Source organism: Columba livia, chromosome 5 (assembly GCF_036013475.1).
Source record: "Columba livia isolate bColLiv1 breed racing homer chromosome 5, bColLiv1.pat.W.v2, whole genome shotgun sequence".
Classification (NCBI taxonomy): Eukaryota; Metazoa; Chordata; class Aves; order Columbiformes; family Columbidae; genus Columba; species Columba livia.
In genome coordinates, this window is record NC_088606.1 from 43,637,510 (window position 1) to 43,652,503 (window position 14,994).

Here is a 14,994-nt window from a genome sequence, read left to right on the forward strand (position 1 = left end):
GGGGTAGCAAACACGGACTTATAAGAAAAATACAGCATAATGCTTCATATAAAATTAAAAGTAACCATCATTCTAGACTGTGCCCTAATGGGTTCACTGGAGGGCTTGGAGCAGGTGGGCTCCATATGTAGTTTTGCTTGGCTTCCTGGCTCACCTTCAGTTGATATTTTCACCTCTCAAATTTTATGAAACAGGTTGTGTAACTTGCTTGATGAGAAATACAATAAAATAACTAGTTTAGTTTTTGCAGAAAGCTAAAATCCTGATGTTACTTTTTATGCAGGGGTTAACAGTGTTGTATTCTTTTGTTTTGATTTCTGAGATGCTTTATCCCAGGAAATGCTCTGTCCTTTTTATTGAGGACATCCTTAGCTGAAGTATACCCAAAGTATCAACCTCAAATGGAAATGAAAATGGGTTCTCTCACTCTTTCTCCAGGCACTCCGTTTTTGAATGTTCATGGGGTCTGACCTTGTAGGTGCTGATTATTTCTGAATAATTTATTACATAAAAAAGAAAATACAGAATTCAGTCTTTCTTATCACTGTTGCTGCTTTTGAGATTTTTAGAGTTGCTAGTTCACAGTGTTCATTTAACAGTACAGCTGCTAAAGCTTCTCTTCAAGATATAAAATAAATTTTCATTCAAAAATAAGACTAATTTAGCAGAATTCTCATTGCAGTAAAAGGCAATTATCTGAAGCATTTATCATTTTCTCTTCACTTCTATTCCTGGTACTATTGTTATTTTAATTGGTTTCCTATTTATTTTTCTTCCCCAGTTTTATCCCTTTCCTTGAAGTCAGGTTCACAAATTAGCTTTTTCAACATCCAATATATTGCTGTTCCGGAGTCTGATATGTGCAGCTTTTGATTGCTTTTCTGTTAAGTGGCCAACAATCAACACTTGGTTCAGTCATTCCGAATTAGTGAGACCACTATTACAAAATGACGTAATAAGTTCATGCCTTGATAACCCAAAAGTAAGACTTTGTTCAAAGCAGTCTACTACATCATATATGGTCTACTATATATATTATGTACAAACATAAATAAACAAGTGGTACAGACCAGCTTAATTTACTTACACCTATTTTAAAGGTATAGCCTGTTCTTTTCCATGTGGCAACTATTTCAGTTTGAGGAGTTTACTATTTTAATTTTTGGCATCTGGTCTTAGGATACTGATCCTATAATTTTTCTTAGTGGTCTTTTCCTAAAGTCTGGCTATATATATCCCAAATGAATCCACTGCTTTTTCTCCCCTCACTTTCTTCATTTGTTTTCGTAGATGCCTTGAGGGTCTATACTTAACCTTTGTTGTTATTTTTGACAATGAAGCAAACAGTTTCTATTTTTTCATATCTCAGTGTAAATAGAGGTTGTTAAAGGGTATTAATTTCTGTTTTCATAAAAGTTTTGCTGCAAATCATCTAATCACAATCATATAAAATTCTAAGCAATATTTTTAATAAGAATGCATGCATCTACTGAATGCTGCATATAAAGAATGAAAGCATGGGTAAATAAGGATAAAAACTAATTGTCTTCTTTTTGTCTTCTACTTTCAGGAATTACCTGGGCTTCAAAATGAAAGTGAGGAAGAAGAATCCCCAGAAGTATTAATTTGAACAATAATTATTGCTAATAAGTAAGTAGTTCCCTTCCTCTGTGATGCTGCCTGTACTGAGACAAAAACTAGATGTAAAGAAACTAGAAAAAGACCTGCACTATCTAAACAACAACTGAAAACTTCCTTCCTGTTGATGAATCCTTGTCAGCTGGAAAAAGCAAACTTTCAAAAAAAAGGTCAGGTCCTTTGCTTTTTTGTCAGATCACCGACAACATTTTTTCAATTAGACACCCATTTCACCTTTCTTTTCTCTTTACATCCATTTCTCTCCCTTTTCTGCTTTGCCTCTCACCTCTAAAAAGACTAATTCTTTGATAGATACGTTATGTATCCTCTGTCTTATGTACAACTGTCTTATGTATCCTTTGGCTGTATTTTTAGGCCCTTTCATCGATATCTGAATTGCAGATATTACATGTATTTCTCACAGATCAGCAGTAGTTCCGTAGCAGCTGCCACAGGCCCTATTCCATGAGGTTTCTCTGAGAATTTTAAGTAACTAGGCTGCTGTGGCTGAAAACTGTTGTGTGCTCTGGGATATGGTAGATCCAGTGCTAGATTTTCTCGAAGGGTGGCAAGTATTAAAAACTTCATATTGCAGATCCTTATGTTTTTGAAGGTCTATGCAAGTACCATAATAATAATTTAAATAAATAAACTGATTATAGAAGATAACTCTCTTCTTTTTGAAAAGTTGATTAAAGAATGAACTTTGCTGAAAGGTGAATTCAGGTGTGAATTTGGAAACCAAGCATGTCATGAGGTTATTCTTTTTTGATGCAAATGTAGGAAAGACTGCTATGATTGTTAACTATGATAAGGGTAAGAAGGTTGTGAGATTTTCTTGAACTTTCAGAATTAAAAAAATTACACTAACAGGTCAAGGCAAATTTGTTGCAGATGAGATGCTTTTACTGTTCACTCAACTTCAGTAATGGTTGTCAAGCTGAAGACATTTATAGTACTCTCAGTTATTATGATTTATTTATGCAGTCATAACTGTTGAAGTACTTCGTTAGTCTAAGAATTTAATGAATCGTTACAAAAAAGAATAAAATGTGGGACTTAAAATGAAATAAAAATAGTTCTGAGGCCTCATGGCCAGGACAGAACAAAGAATACAATAGTAGCTTTCCAGGCATCCTGTTTCCAGTTAGGTTTCCTGAAACTGGGTTAGTTGTTGTAACTGCTTACTGTTGCTGGAAGGGGTTGTTCCCATTTCCTGAACCCTGCTCTCCTCCATATGTGAGTCCTGCTGAAACCAGTTAACTAATTTATCTTACAAACTCAACAAAATGGTGGCTAGTTGTGTTTCTTGTATTTTGTGTTGGATCAGCTCAGGTAAGAGTTCAGAAAGTGTTAAAGTGAGAGCATAAACTGTCCCTTAAGGCAGTGGGTCTGTGCAGCAGTTTGCGGTAAGGCTGTGTTAAAGTTTATAGACTGGAAATAGTCAGTCTGAAGAGACGTGGCTTCTGTGAGAGCTTTAGACTAGAACTGGGTGATCTCTCCAGATCTCTCCCAACCCTTTCTCTTAGTAGGAGTGATCTGTTGATGCTGAATAGAGACAATGATTCAGAGGGAAAGAATCTTAGTAGAAAACTAAAAAATCTGTGATAGTCTCACCCCCACACTCTGTGTGTTCCACAACCTGGAAATGAATGAAAAGTACACATGAAGAACTTGCATGACTTGTCCAAACCTTACTTCTTATCAGACTTGGCTGCTCCCTTGTACATGATATTATGTAATACAGCAATTTATCTGGATCTTAGTTTACAGTTTTGTAAATTATTTTTTTTTGTTTAAATGTGAACCTAGATGCATACTTATATGCTTGTTTATACTTAGTTTCTGTACTTCATTTTGTACTACGTTTCATACTATCTTGATTTGTCTGTAAACGGTGGTGATGGTTGCGTCTTGTGTAGAGATGCAGTCCTTCCTTTAGCAAGGACAAAGCACAATGATTGAGAACTGCATGAAACCTCTTTTTGCATTTTTCTGTTCAATTTGTGTGGGAAGATGATTAAGAGGATTTGTGCAGGTCTATAAACTGCAGTGTCTAGAGCATTAGTTAAGCCAGTAATTCTGTATGCATTGCTCAACTACTAAGGGAGATTGAGTAGTGGAGAAAAGCTGATTTGATCTTAATATCTAGGTGAGATCTAGGTAGTGCTGGTAGGTTGATGCAAGCTACTAATTAATACAGCAAAGACAATACCTTTCCTGTATTGCTTGTTTATGCAATCTATGGATTATGTTGGATTCCTGCTTCCTGTCAGATTGCATGGCAAACTGCATTCAGAAATATTTTCTGCTGTCAGAGTCTGAACAGGAGAAACCTGATTTAATCCATTGGCCTATTTAATATTTTTTTTTCTTGCTGCTTCTCGCATGTGAAAACATTCCTGTGGTAGTCTTTCCCTTTTTTTTTTTTCACATTGCGTTTCACACTTGGTCTAATCCATTCCATCTGTGAACTGCATTTTTGTAGTTTATTGAAAAAGAAAGACCAAATGAGCATTTTTATTGCATTCTAAACCACTTTCTTATCCTTGCTTGGACATACTTTAAGTTAGATTTATCTGTGACTTTTGAAGATAAACTAATCTCTGCAAAAGGCCTTTATATTTTGAGTTTTAGGGTTTATTGTAGGAGCACCTGAAATCTTGGATAGATATTCTTTATTTCTACATATCTAAATAGATCAACATATGGTACCTGATGGAAAAGGAAAAGAAGGGTATGTTGCTGATCTAGCTCTGTCCTTTTTATCAAGGTCAAAGCTGGTCCGTCCCTCTGTTTCTGAAGTGTCTACTACCTTTCTTGCTTACTACTTTAACTGTTGCCTGAGGATCAACAGTCTGCTGCTTCTTCTAACGTTCAGCCTTGGTTCACTGTTTTATTCTGGTAGTCATTTAGCTTGGATTCTTGTTTGAAAGATGACTTATTGCTTGCCTGGCTCTCTGAATATATTCTTCAATAAAACCGTGTTCTATATAAGTTCTGATGGAGCAGCACAAACAACAGTATTTCATGTTTTTTCTTTCTCAAGAAAGGAGGCTACTGACGTATCCATTGACTTGCATGTTTACTGCAGTGAAAAATGATGCCAGGCTGAGAGACTGCAGAGAAGTTGGAAGACTGGATTAGAATTTAACATGAACCAACAAACTAGAACTATCTGGGGAAAATGGGATACAAGCCATTAAAGGCAAGCTTAAAATACTGCTTTTAAATGAAAGAAAAATAAAATAGGCAAATACAAAATAAGGAATGGCTGTGACTTCTGAAAAAAAGATTCAGGATTAAGAGCTGACCTTAAGTCAACAGTATCAAAAAAAGAGCAGCACAAAAAAATAGTTCTGAAAATTTGACATCATACCAGGAGAAATAAATGGAAGCGCTGTCAGAAACACTGTGTAACTCCCTCTGCTCAGTTTAGAGTAGAAATGGAGTCAGCTAGCTCATTGTGTCCAGTTTTGAGCCATGCACTTAATACATGAAAACGAATCAAAATTTCCTTGCCAAATTGTCCAGAAGACAATAGGACTAATGATCAGAACACTGTATCCCTGACCTATGAGGAGAGGTTGAAAAAACAGAGTATGATTTAACACAGAGAGTAAGTGTTGCTGTTCTAAGTCTTTTGGAACACCACAAAACCTAATAAGCTTACATTTTGACCAGTGGAGAATAATGCAGTGCAGCTTCTGAAGCACTGTCATAGGCTGGAAAGACCGTATGTCTGTCTTTGGAAGTTCATAAAAAGTAGTAAGACACATGAGCATGTGTGATCTCTTAGAGGAGAGGGCTCATCTAATAATCTTGTAATAATCTTATTACATTTTATGATTTAATGTCTAGTTTCTAGACGTGGTGTGTTTGTGTGTTGTTTTTTTTTCCTTAATTAGCTTTCTCTTTTGTGAGTGGAGCATGAGGAACGCAGCTTTTTGTAAACAGTACCTAGAAGCAGCATAGGATCTGTATTTTAAATTATTTTTTTATTTTCAAATTTTGTTTAGCTTAAATATTTTCTTCCAATGGACCAAGTAGCTTTTGATCTTGAAGGCATCTAATTTTAAACTTAAATATTCCAAATCTAAAACATTGACTGTAAATTTGGCAGAATTACAGATGATAAGCTGGTAGATATTATTTAGCTATAAATTCATAGTATTTTTATAGTGCTTGAAAAATCAAATTTCAAATATAATTGATAATCTATACCATTTTAAATGTCTGGGATTAGACTGTTACACTAAACTAAAATTAAGTGTTGACAAATCGTTTAAGGAGACAAGATCAGAGGAAATAGCCAGACAAGAAGTCTGTTTTTTTCAGGAATATGTTTCCTGCTTCACAACTTCCTGAAGTTAAATAGGTGAGGAATTATGTCATTGATTTTTTGTCTTTTTTAATACAGAATGGAGAGTTGGTACAGCCAATTTTGATGAAAGTGTCTGTGAGTTAAGAATTTTTATCTAATATTATAATTATAGATAAAATTCTAGAGTAGGGGTATTAGTCTTGCCCACTTTTTGTTGTTTGTAAGAGGCAAGTGTAGTTGTCATGGAGAGAAACATGGAATGGCGATAAATGCTAAGGCTACATCACTGACAGAGAAAAATTCTGCAGTTGTTTTGGCATTTTTTTTCATTCCAAATAATGTAATCATACTACACTGATAATTCAGTACTTCTTCATTGTGTCTGTGTTTGTATTATGCTAAATGGTAGCTAATAAACACTTCAGAAATTGGCAGAACCTGTTAGTGCAGGAAAATCTTCCTTTAGCTGTTTTTGCACTTCAGTTTTGGGATTTTTTTGGTGAAGAGAATGAGAAAAATTAGATGCCCCAACAGGATGTAGAAAAAAAACCCCTATCAGGACATGGCTTTATTATAGGGTGATTCACTTGGCATTGATCCCAATTATACTGTTTTTTAATCAGATTGGTTTTTCCTAAGGATATTTGTTGTAGCTCATGTTGACTATATTAAAATTGGTTAAGCAATCAAAAAAGTGTCCGTAAACAGGGAACTTTCAAACCCTAAGGGAGGTTCTCTTAAGGCTGCATGACAGAGGGTTCTTGATCATTGTCTCTGCTGGCTCTATATTACTCGTAATAAATCTCTAAAAGTTGTGGTTTTAAAGATATAGCATTTTTAATGATAGAAAGAGATCACTAACTTAAATTGCTTGGCGGGTTGAACCTGAAGAACTTCTGTTTGGATAGAGGCCAATGAGTGATCCCAGGTATAGACACTAATATTGTATATTGCACTTCAAGAGTTAGAGACAGTATTGTTGTCTAAAATAACAGTAGGAGGAATGTAGGGGAGGTGGTATTACTACTTTATACAATATTAATGGACAATGGTGGGTACATTATGGCTAAGTTGGAAGTCTAGTCTTCAGAAATAATCTTAAGAAGTAGGAAAGGGGTTAGAAAAGATTCAGATTCTGGGAAAGTGTATGTCATTTTAGAGATTTAAGAAGCCTGTTCTGTTGAGGTGTTACCCAAGAAGTTTTGAAAATTTGTACTTTGATCTTGTGTGAAAGGACATTGCTTGGAGCTGAAAGCAGACATGTTTGGTAATTAGCTGAGCAACTTATTTGGGAATCTGTCATTCTCTTTCATATAATATGTTTAAACCTTATGGATGGCTTTAGTAAAAGATATGTATTACCTGGACAAAATGTGTGGTTCTGATGCAAAAAATAGGAAAAAGTTTCAATGATTACTGGGTTTCAGTGATCAGTTTGTGAGATGTCAGATCATGTTGGAAATGGTATTAATATGATCTGTATAAACAAATTCACCTTCCCCCCCTGCACCCAGCAGGCTTTTTGAATTAACTCTAGCAATACATAGTTCAACAAAAATTTCAGAAAACATTGTGACAGAAAACATTAGCCTTCATTCATACTATATCAAAATAGGCTTTTAAGTGGCTCAACTTATAAAAGCTTTTTATTAAAAACATCCTGTAATATGGCCGTGATTTTTAAACCAATTTATTGAAATTGGAAGAATGTAAATTTGTAGCAAAGGCCATCATTCAACATTTTGCTGTAGGAGTAACACTTACTTATGGTAGCTTTGCATGTCTTGGTTTCAAAATGCAGCTTTTGCTCATAAAGCCAAATCTAGTATTCAAACAAAATTGGTTTGCAAATGAAAAAAAATGTGCTGCTAACATTGTTACACTCTGTAGATGCCACATTCTCTGTCTTGTGAAATAATCTTTCATTGGTATTCCTTGCAGTGCGATTTGTCACCAACTGGCTACCATTTCAAGTGCCTAACGGTTATTGTGATTGGTATCAGGCTGTTGTGTTTAGAATTAACCTGTGTGTTTTGGGTAACTTTTTCCCTGCTGCAGTTTGTGTAACGTAAACTGTGCAGATCTTTTTCAGCACATAGAATCATGCTGTTTGGAAGGGATTTCCATTTAATCCAGCCCCTCAATAGCAGGTCCGGTTGGAGCATCTTGCTAAAGTCTGGTCTTGTATATCTTCAAGAATGGAGGTTCCACAACATCTGAGACTGTTGCCTCTTGTCCTTCCACTGGGCAGAGAGAAAAGCGCAACCCCTTCTGCTGAGTACTTGCAGAAATACCTCTGTGTTTATTATAGTTGTACAAGAGGAGAACGTAGAAAAGGATGAAAAGTTGAATGATAAGGTGGCTTTTACAAAAAGAGGAAAAAAGAATAACTACAATGCCTGTGCTACTGTCCATGCCTTTGTCTTTCTGATGCAGTTTCATGCTATCTCTGTTTGGAACACTTTAGGAACATTATTACCAAAAAGTGGATGTCTTTCAAGACACAGAAGAGGGTACCGTAGTAACATCTGTTAATATTAGTTCACCAAAAGGGGATGTACTGGAGGAAAAAGACTCTTAAAGAAAGAAAGGAGGCTTTGGATACCAGCATGAGGCTTGGTGAATGGGTGAAGCGAGTTCAGGGAGGTAGCTTGTATTTATATTTTTTATGTTCTTGTGGAAGCCCGACATTCTCCCTCCCCTCCCCGGTAACATCTTCTGGTTGTAACTCTGAGTACATGATAAGAAAAGGAAACAAAAGAACTCGCTCTCAAAGCACCTTGGAACCCATAAATAGCCCATAAAATTAAATAAGCTAGTGTTTTCTGGCAACAAGGTAGAGTTTCTGGTTATGTATTACCAAATTGATTAGTTTCAGACAATAATATGTTACAACCAAGGACATAAAAATAAAATACGTTGGAGATCTGAAATGCTCTTTGAAAACAAGATAGCAGTTAATTGGCCAAACTAACTGATTTTTAAGCCAGATTTGAGAGGAAAACTGGAAATACGAATGATACAGAAGCTATTACTTGAATGAGTTTTTTTTTTTTTTTCTCCTTTGTCACCAGGACACCCTTCTCGTACTGTTTCAGAAAAGTTTTGAGCAGATGTCTTTTCAATGCCATGGAAACAGAGAATCATATAGGTTGGAAAAGATCCTTAAGGTCATAGAGTCTGACTGTTAACCTGCCACTGCCAAGTCTACCACTAAACCACATCCCTAAGTGCCACGTCTTTTAAACACCTCTAGGGATGGTCACTCAGCCGCTTCCCTGGGCAGCCTGTTCTAGTGCTTGATAAACCTTTTGGTGAAGAACTTTTTCTTAATATCCTATCTAAACCTTCTCTGGTGCAACTTGAAGACTATTTTCTCCTGTCCTTTTGCTTGTTGCTTGAGAGAAGAGGTGGACAACCACCTCACTATAACCTCCTTTCAGGTAGTTGTAGAGAGCGATAAGGTCTCCCCTCAGCCTCCTTTTCTTCAGGCTAAACAGCCCCAGTTCCCTCAGCTGCTCCTCATAAAACTTGTGCTCCAGACCCCTCACCGGCTTTGTTGCGCTTCTTCGGACATGCTCCAGTACTTCTGTACTACTGTCTTGTGGCCCCAAACTGACCACCGTATTCGAGGTGCAGCCTCACAAGTGCTGATTACAATGCTTGCTATGATTTCCTTTAAATTCAAAGAGCTGCCGTAAGCACCAGTGTGTCTAAAATTTTGGCAATTCTTAGTTCACTATTTCTACATTTGGATCTTCAGCTACTCAGTTCACCCAGCAGGCTTTTGGTATCTGTAAGCTATGTTGTATGGTGTACAGTTCTCTTGAGGGTGGGGACAAACCACTCCTGAAATAAACTCTTCTAATTCAAAGAGATTCTCTTGGAAAACTAATGGTATTTGTGTTCTCCCTGCTCCCCCTTTTTTGATGTGAACAAAATAAACCTGTGCTTTCCATCAGTGGCTTTTGGTTGAGGTATCAGATACCTGAAAAACTGACTTTGACTAGGAGAAGGGAAGACATAGCTTAGGCAATGATGATCTCTGGTGATAAAAAGGCTACTTGGCAAGCAGAGACATGAGGCATAATGTATTATCTGCAGTGCAACAAGACAGTAGAATGTCCACATTAGATAGAAGAAGGGAAGGATTGCTATTGGCTTTGAAAGACAGAACTGAGACTTCATTTTATTGCTCAAGGAACATTACAGAATATTACAGAGCAATCCCAGTTCAGTTCTCAGTACCATACTCTCCTCTGCCAATGGGTTATCCAACCTACCTTTGCCAAAGTCATCATATTACTCATAACATTTTTGTCACAAATACTGTGTAAAATACAATGTGTAACAGTAACAGGAATATTAAAATCTGTGAAATCCATCCTTGTCTCAAGGAATTACCAGCTCCTTTTCAGCCAATCAAACGCATATTCAAGGGTCATTGCATCTTCTCATGCAGTGATTATATGACTCCTTTCTCCTCTTTAGACACCATGTAGAATTTCACCTATCATGCTAAAGAATGAATCATGCTTCAGAATGAATATTGGCATTGCAATTCTGCCACTGAATATGTGCCGTTGCAGGAAGATGTTAACGTTTTCACAAAGCCCTATTTTAAAAAGATTGCCCTTTTTGCCCCTTTCTGCCCAGCCATGTTAATATTGATGGTATTTTTTTAACCATAGAAATGTACTCCTTTCCTTTCTATGCTGAAGATTGGCTTAGGAAGGCAGAACTGCTATATGTCTCTTTCCTCTTGATTGATTACATTTTAGAAATTCTGTTGTCTTAAAGTGTTCTTTTTCTTGCAGGTTACAGTTGCAATGTTGAGCAGGAGGTCATGTTTTTAGTGGCTCTTTATATGTGATGATGGCTGTTTATATTTCCCTTCAAACGAATGATCTTGTGACTGATAGTAGTCTGAAACTGCAAACTTCCAGAGGGCAATCATTCCATTTTGCCCAGTTGTCACATGCCTTTGATGTTGTTGTCAGTGTTGTTACATGGCAGTTGTATTTGGCACAAACGTGATCTTCTCTGTCTGAAGAGTGCGAGGAGATTGCTGGTTGTCCTGTAACTGTAACAGTGAATAATCTTACAACTCATTGCTTTTTTTTCACAGGCTCAAAAGCAGCACTCAGCACTGTGCAGCTGGCCAACGAATACTTGCAGCAGTTGGTGATTTTTATGCACCATCTGTATCATACATCCTTTTGCCTTGATTATCTTGTCTTCATTTCAGCATGATTTGGTAGTTGTTGAAGTCAAACAAATATGGAAAAATTATGTATGCTATTGTTGTATGTGTGTAACACTTATCTGAGTAGAATTTTCTTCTAGAGGGTGGCAGAATGAAAACTGGTGTGGTAAGCCACAGGTATTTTAAAAAGGGCACACTAAAAATCAAGAAATAGAGTTGTGGCAAGTGGACTCCGAGTTTTTCATAATTCTCTGAATGCTCTGATTGGCATCCCACAGAGCATTGTAAAATAATCTATTAGTCCTGTCTTAGACAGTGATAAAGAAGGCTTGGAATGTCAGTTGTATTGTGCACCTTTTTTGAGAGCAGAGGTTAATTAATGCTGATACTTCTGAAAGTATTTTGCAAAAACTGAAAATTGAACATTCATACTACATCAGTGCTTCACAACATATTTGAAACAGGACACTATGAAAACTGCTTCTGTTCTGAAGCATATGCTTTAAGCCAGAAGTAATGGCATGTACATGTACTCTGAACATACTACCAATTCACTAAATCAAAACTCTGCAACTGATCACTAGATTTTTTTAGCTAGCAGCTAATGTTTAGTTTTGGTTGTTCAGTACAATAGCAGTATTCCAGGGGATGTTGCTAGGATGTGACCAATGTCAAGTAGTCTCTGAGTTTAGGAGCATTTACAACAACATATGTTTCAAAGTGGCTTATTTTGATGTCTCACTTGAGCAAGGAGCATAACAAAAAGCAAAGTCATGAAAAAGGAAAACTCAAGCTCTTTTCAGAGAATTAGTGGAATGCAGTTTATGCATTCAAATGGCTTCAGAGAAAATCTTAAAAACAGATGCTCTCCACCCCTCACTCTGCTTTCATTTCTTCCACGTCTTTTGGAGTAATGATCTTTCAGGCTTGAACTCTACAAATCCCTCAAGTTTGGCAGTACTTGAGGTTTTTCCCCATTTGTGTTCTATTGAAGGATTGCTTATTTCCTGGATTTTGTTTATTCCTTTTCATTGACTTTTTTGTAATTTAGTAACGGTTGTAAACATATCACCTGGAGATGGAGTTGATGGCAGAGAGCTTGAGATCTTTTTCTGATGCATGTCAAATATAATCAGTCGGTTCTATATGATTTCCTAAAATCTCTGGATTTTCTCTAGCTCTGTAGGTACTGAGACTCAAAACAGGCTGTAAAGAACCATCTGAATAATTAACTAACTGATAAGTTGACAGAGAGAAAGATCAGAACTTTATTGCAATTTAGTATTTACATACATGCATGCTCCTTTCCCTGTAGACACTCACTAAGTCCTTGCCAGCTGCTTTTGTTAATGTCTTTCAATAGGGTATTTATCTGTGCCATTTCTTTAGTGACCTTTAAAGTATATGTCTGTCCATATGAACACACATAAGTTTTTTTCCCCCATGTTTAATCTCTGTTCTCTTTAGCAGGCATAGTATAAACAAATGCTTTTTCCTGTTTCCTTTTCTGTAAACACAGTATTTTTTCTGAAAAACAATTTATTCTATTACTCTACTTAATGCTGTAACTTCTTTTGATTTCAGTCTAATTCATGGCCTGTTATGATGAGTAATCAAGTGTTTATTTAATCTAGAAAAGCTGTGGTTATGAATTGATTATCTTTCTTCAGCAGGTGAGTTGTTCAGTGTGACTATTTGTTCAGGAATCTTCAAGGCAAGAAGAAATTTGCTATTCCTTGCCCCATCCTTCTGGGACAGTTCATGCAATCAAATTCTAGAAAGGATTCTAGGTGTTTCTGTTGTGTGTGTGTGTTATTTTTAGTTGTATCTTTCCCCACCTGTTATGTAATTGTACAAGATAAAGGAATGAGCTATAAAACCACATTTTTCCTGAGCAATCAGGGAAGACAAGTAACAAGCTAAGAACCATGTTGTTGCTTTTTTTTTTAATATCAAATATGAGAATTCTTTTGAGATCGTTTTGGTAGAACTGGTTGCAGTGCAAAGTATTTGGGGGAACCTAATGTTTTGCTTTATTGTCAGAATAAATTGATTTATTTTTTGTTAATTATAATGATCTCCTGAACATTTTAAAATTACCTTCATTACTAGGATCTGAACTATGAATATGTAAAGAACATTTTGATGGTGTGTGATTGTAATGATTTATTTGGTTTCATGTGAGTGCTTCTTTCGTAGGATATAGCTTTATCTTAGTTGGCTGTAGTTCTATACTAGGACCAAATCCTATTCATATATGTATATATAGAACTGGCTTTGTTGTGTAACTATTGCTTATATTGGTCTCTGAATCAGAAAAATAGAAGGTAGCATATTTAATAGAACTTTATTCTGAAAGCATTCCAAAGCTGCTCTTTGGGGCAAAAGATCTGTAAGTTTAGCTTCTGTACCAAGCAAATCTGGAGCACCTGTGAAAAAAGAGTTATTGGGTGTGTGTTGGTAGATCGAAGAAGAGCCAATGTAGAGCTGACCTTGTTGGCAAGGCTCTTTAGCAATCACTTGTACAAAAATGAGAGTCTACTGGGAAAACAGAAATAGGCTGTGAATTGGTAACTTGATAAGGGAATAGAAAAACAGGAATATATGGTTATTTTTCATAATAGAAAGAGTGTAATGCAAGGATTCATCTTACCCTGCTCAAGGAACTGTTCTGGGTCTTGTGTAGTTCGTCATAAGAATAAATTATCTGGAAAGCGGTCTCTTGAGTTTTTCTGAACAGAATCTGTATAGGAAACTTTAGCATTATATTTCGTTCTAAGTAATCTTGATTTAATGTTTATATTTTAAGTGGTTTGTTTTTTTTTTTTGTGCACTTCTCTGACATAGATTAGGAGTGAAGAGAGTTAGAAATGACCACATATTGAGATTTTGGAGGAGGTCTTCCTGCAGTCAGGTAATGAATAAAAGAAATCTGAATAGTACTAAATGAACCTGTGAATGTAGCATTTAATGAAGATATGGCTATTTGTATTTTGCTTGGTACAGTATGTGAAAGTGTTTTTGAACACTACGTGAAAGACTCAAAAAAATAATTGCATTCTATGAACATAAAGCTGAAAAGCAGTAAAGTTTTTGTGACCCTTCCCCACCTTGTTCTTGTTTGACTGATATTGTTTTATGTGCATTAACAAATGTCAAGATACTGCTTTAAGTTCATTTCTGGTTCAAGGAAAACAGAGATTTTTTGGGTGAGCTACTAGATCAAGTTAAATTCAACTCACTACATTAAAGGTATAACTCAAAACAATGGCTTTGAATGTTCCCATTTTCTTGGTTATGATCTCAATATGCATTGCTTACAAAAAAAAGAACTGTGAAACATGATTTTGGCAGTTGTTGCTGTTTATTGTGCATGTAATTTCTTTTTGTGTATTGTAATACAAATATTCTAATAATATTTTTGAAAGCCTATTCCAGCTTTTGAGTACACATAAATGTTTTATACTTATGTATGACCAAGTTTTTTTAAAACCTATGATTATTTAGTAGTCAGAATCAAATGAAAATGTTATTTGTAGATCTGGTTGTCAGTACACCGTTGTTTTTGCTAGCATCAGGAATCCCTTTTGCAGTTTGGAAATATTAACAGAACCATTAAAAACAAATCAGAACAGTGAGGGTGTTTTTTTGTTTTGTTTTGTTTTGTTTTGTTTTGTGTTTTTTGTTTGTTTGTTTGTTTGTTTGTTTGTTTTTAATACCACAGTTGAATTTTTGACCACCCAACTCTATTTTAGGTTTCTGTCTACCATCATTGCTATAAAAAGCAAGGTATTCTGGTATATTTATTATAAAATCCATATTCCAT

At 35.8% G+C, this 14,994-nt stretch overlaps 1 protein-coding gene across 11 annotated transcripts in view; it reads left to right on the plus strand.

Annotated features, from left to right (window-relative positions):
- The window catches only part of FUT8 (fucosyltransferase 8), a 130,516-nt gene that overhangs the window by 25,977 nt on the left and 89,545 nt on the right, over window positions 1–14,994 (plus strand). For 7 of the 11 annotated variants that reach the window (XR_010473255.1, XM_065066037.1, XM_065066035.1 and 4 more), the window contains exon 2: window positions 1,571–1,650. The gene's annotated coding sequence lies outside the window, so the exon portion shown is untranslated. Of the gene's footprint in view, window positions 1–1,570; window positions 1,651–1,775; window positions 1,809–14,015; window positions 14,083–14,994 lie in introns of those variants that run through there. The other 4 variants (XM_065066033.1, XM_065066029.1, XM_065066031.1 and 1 more) reach the window with 2 other exon arrangements.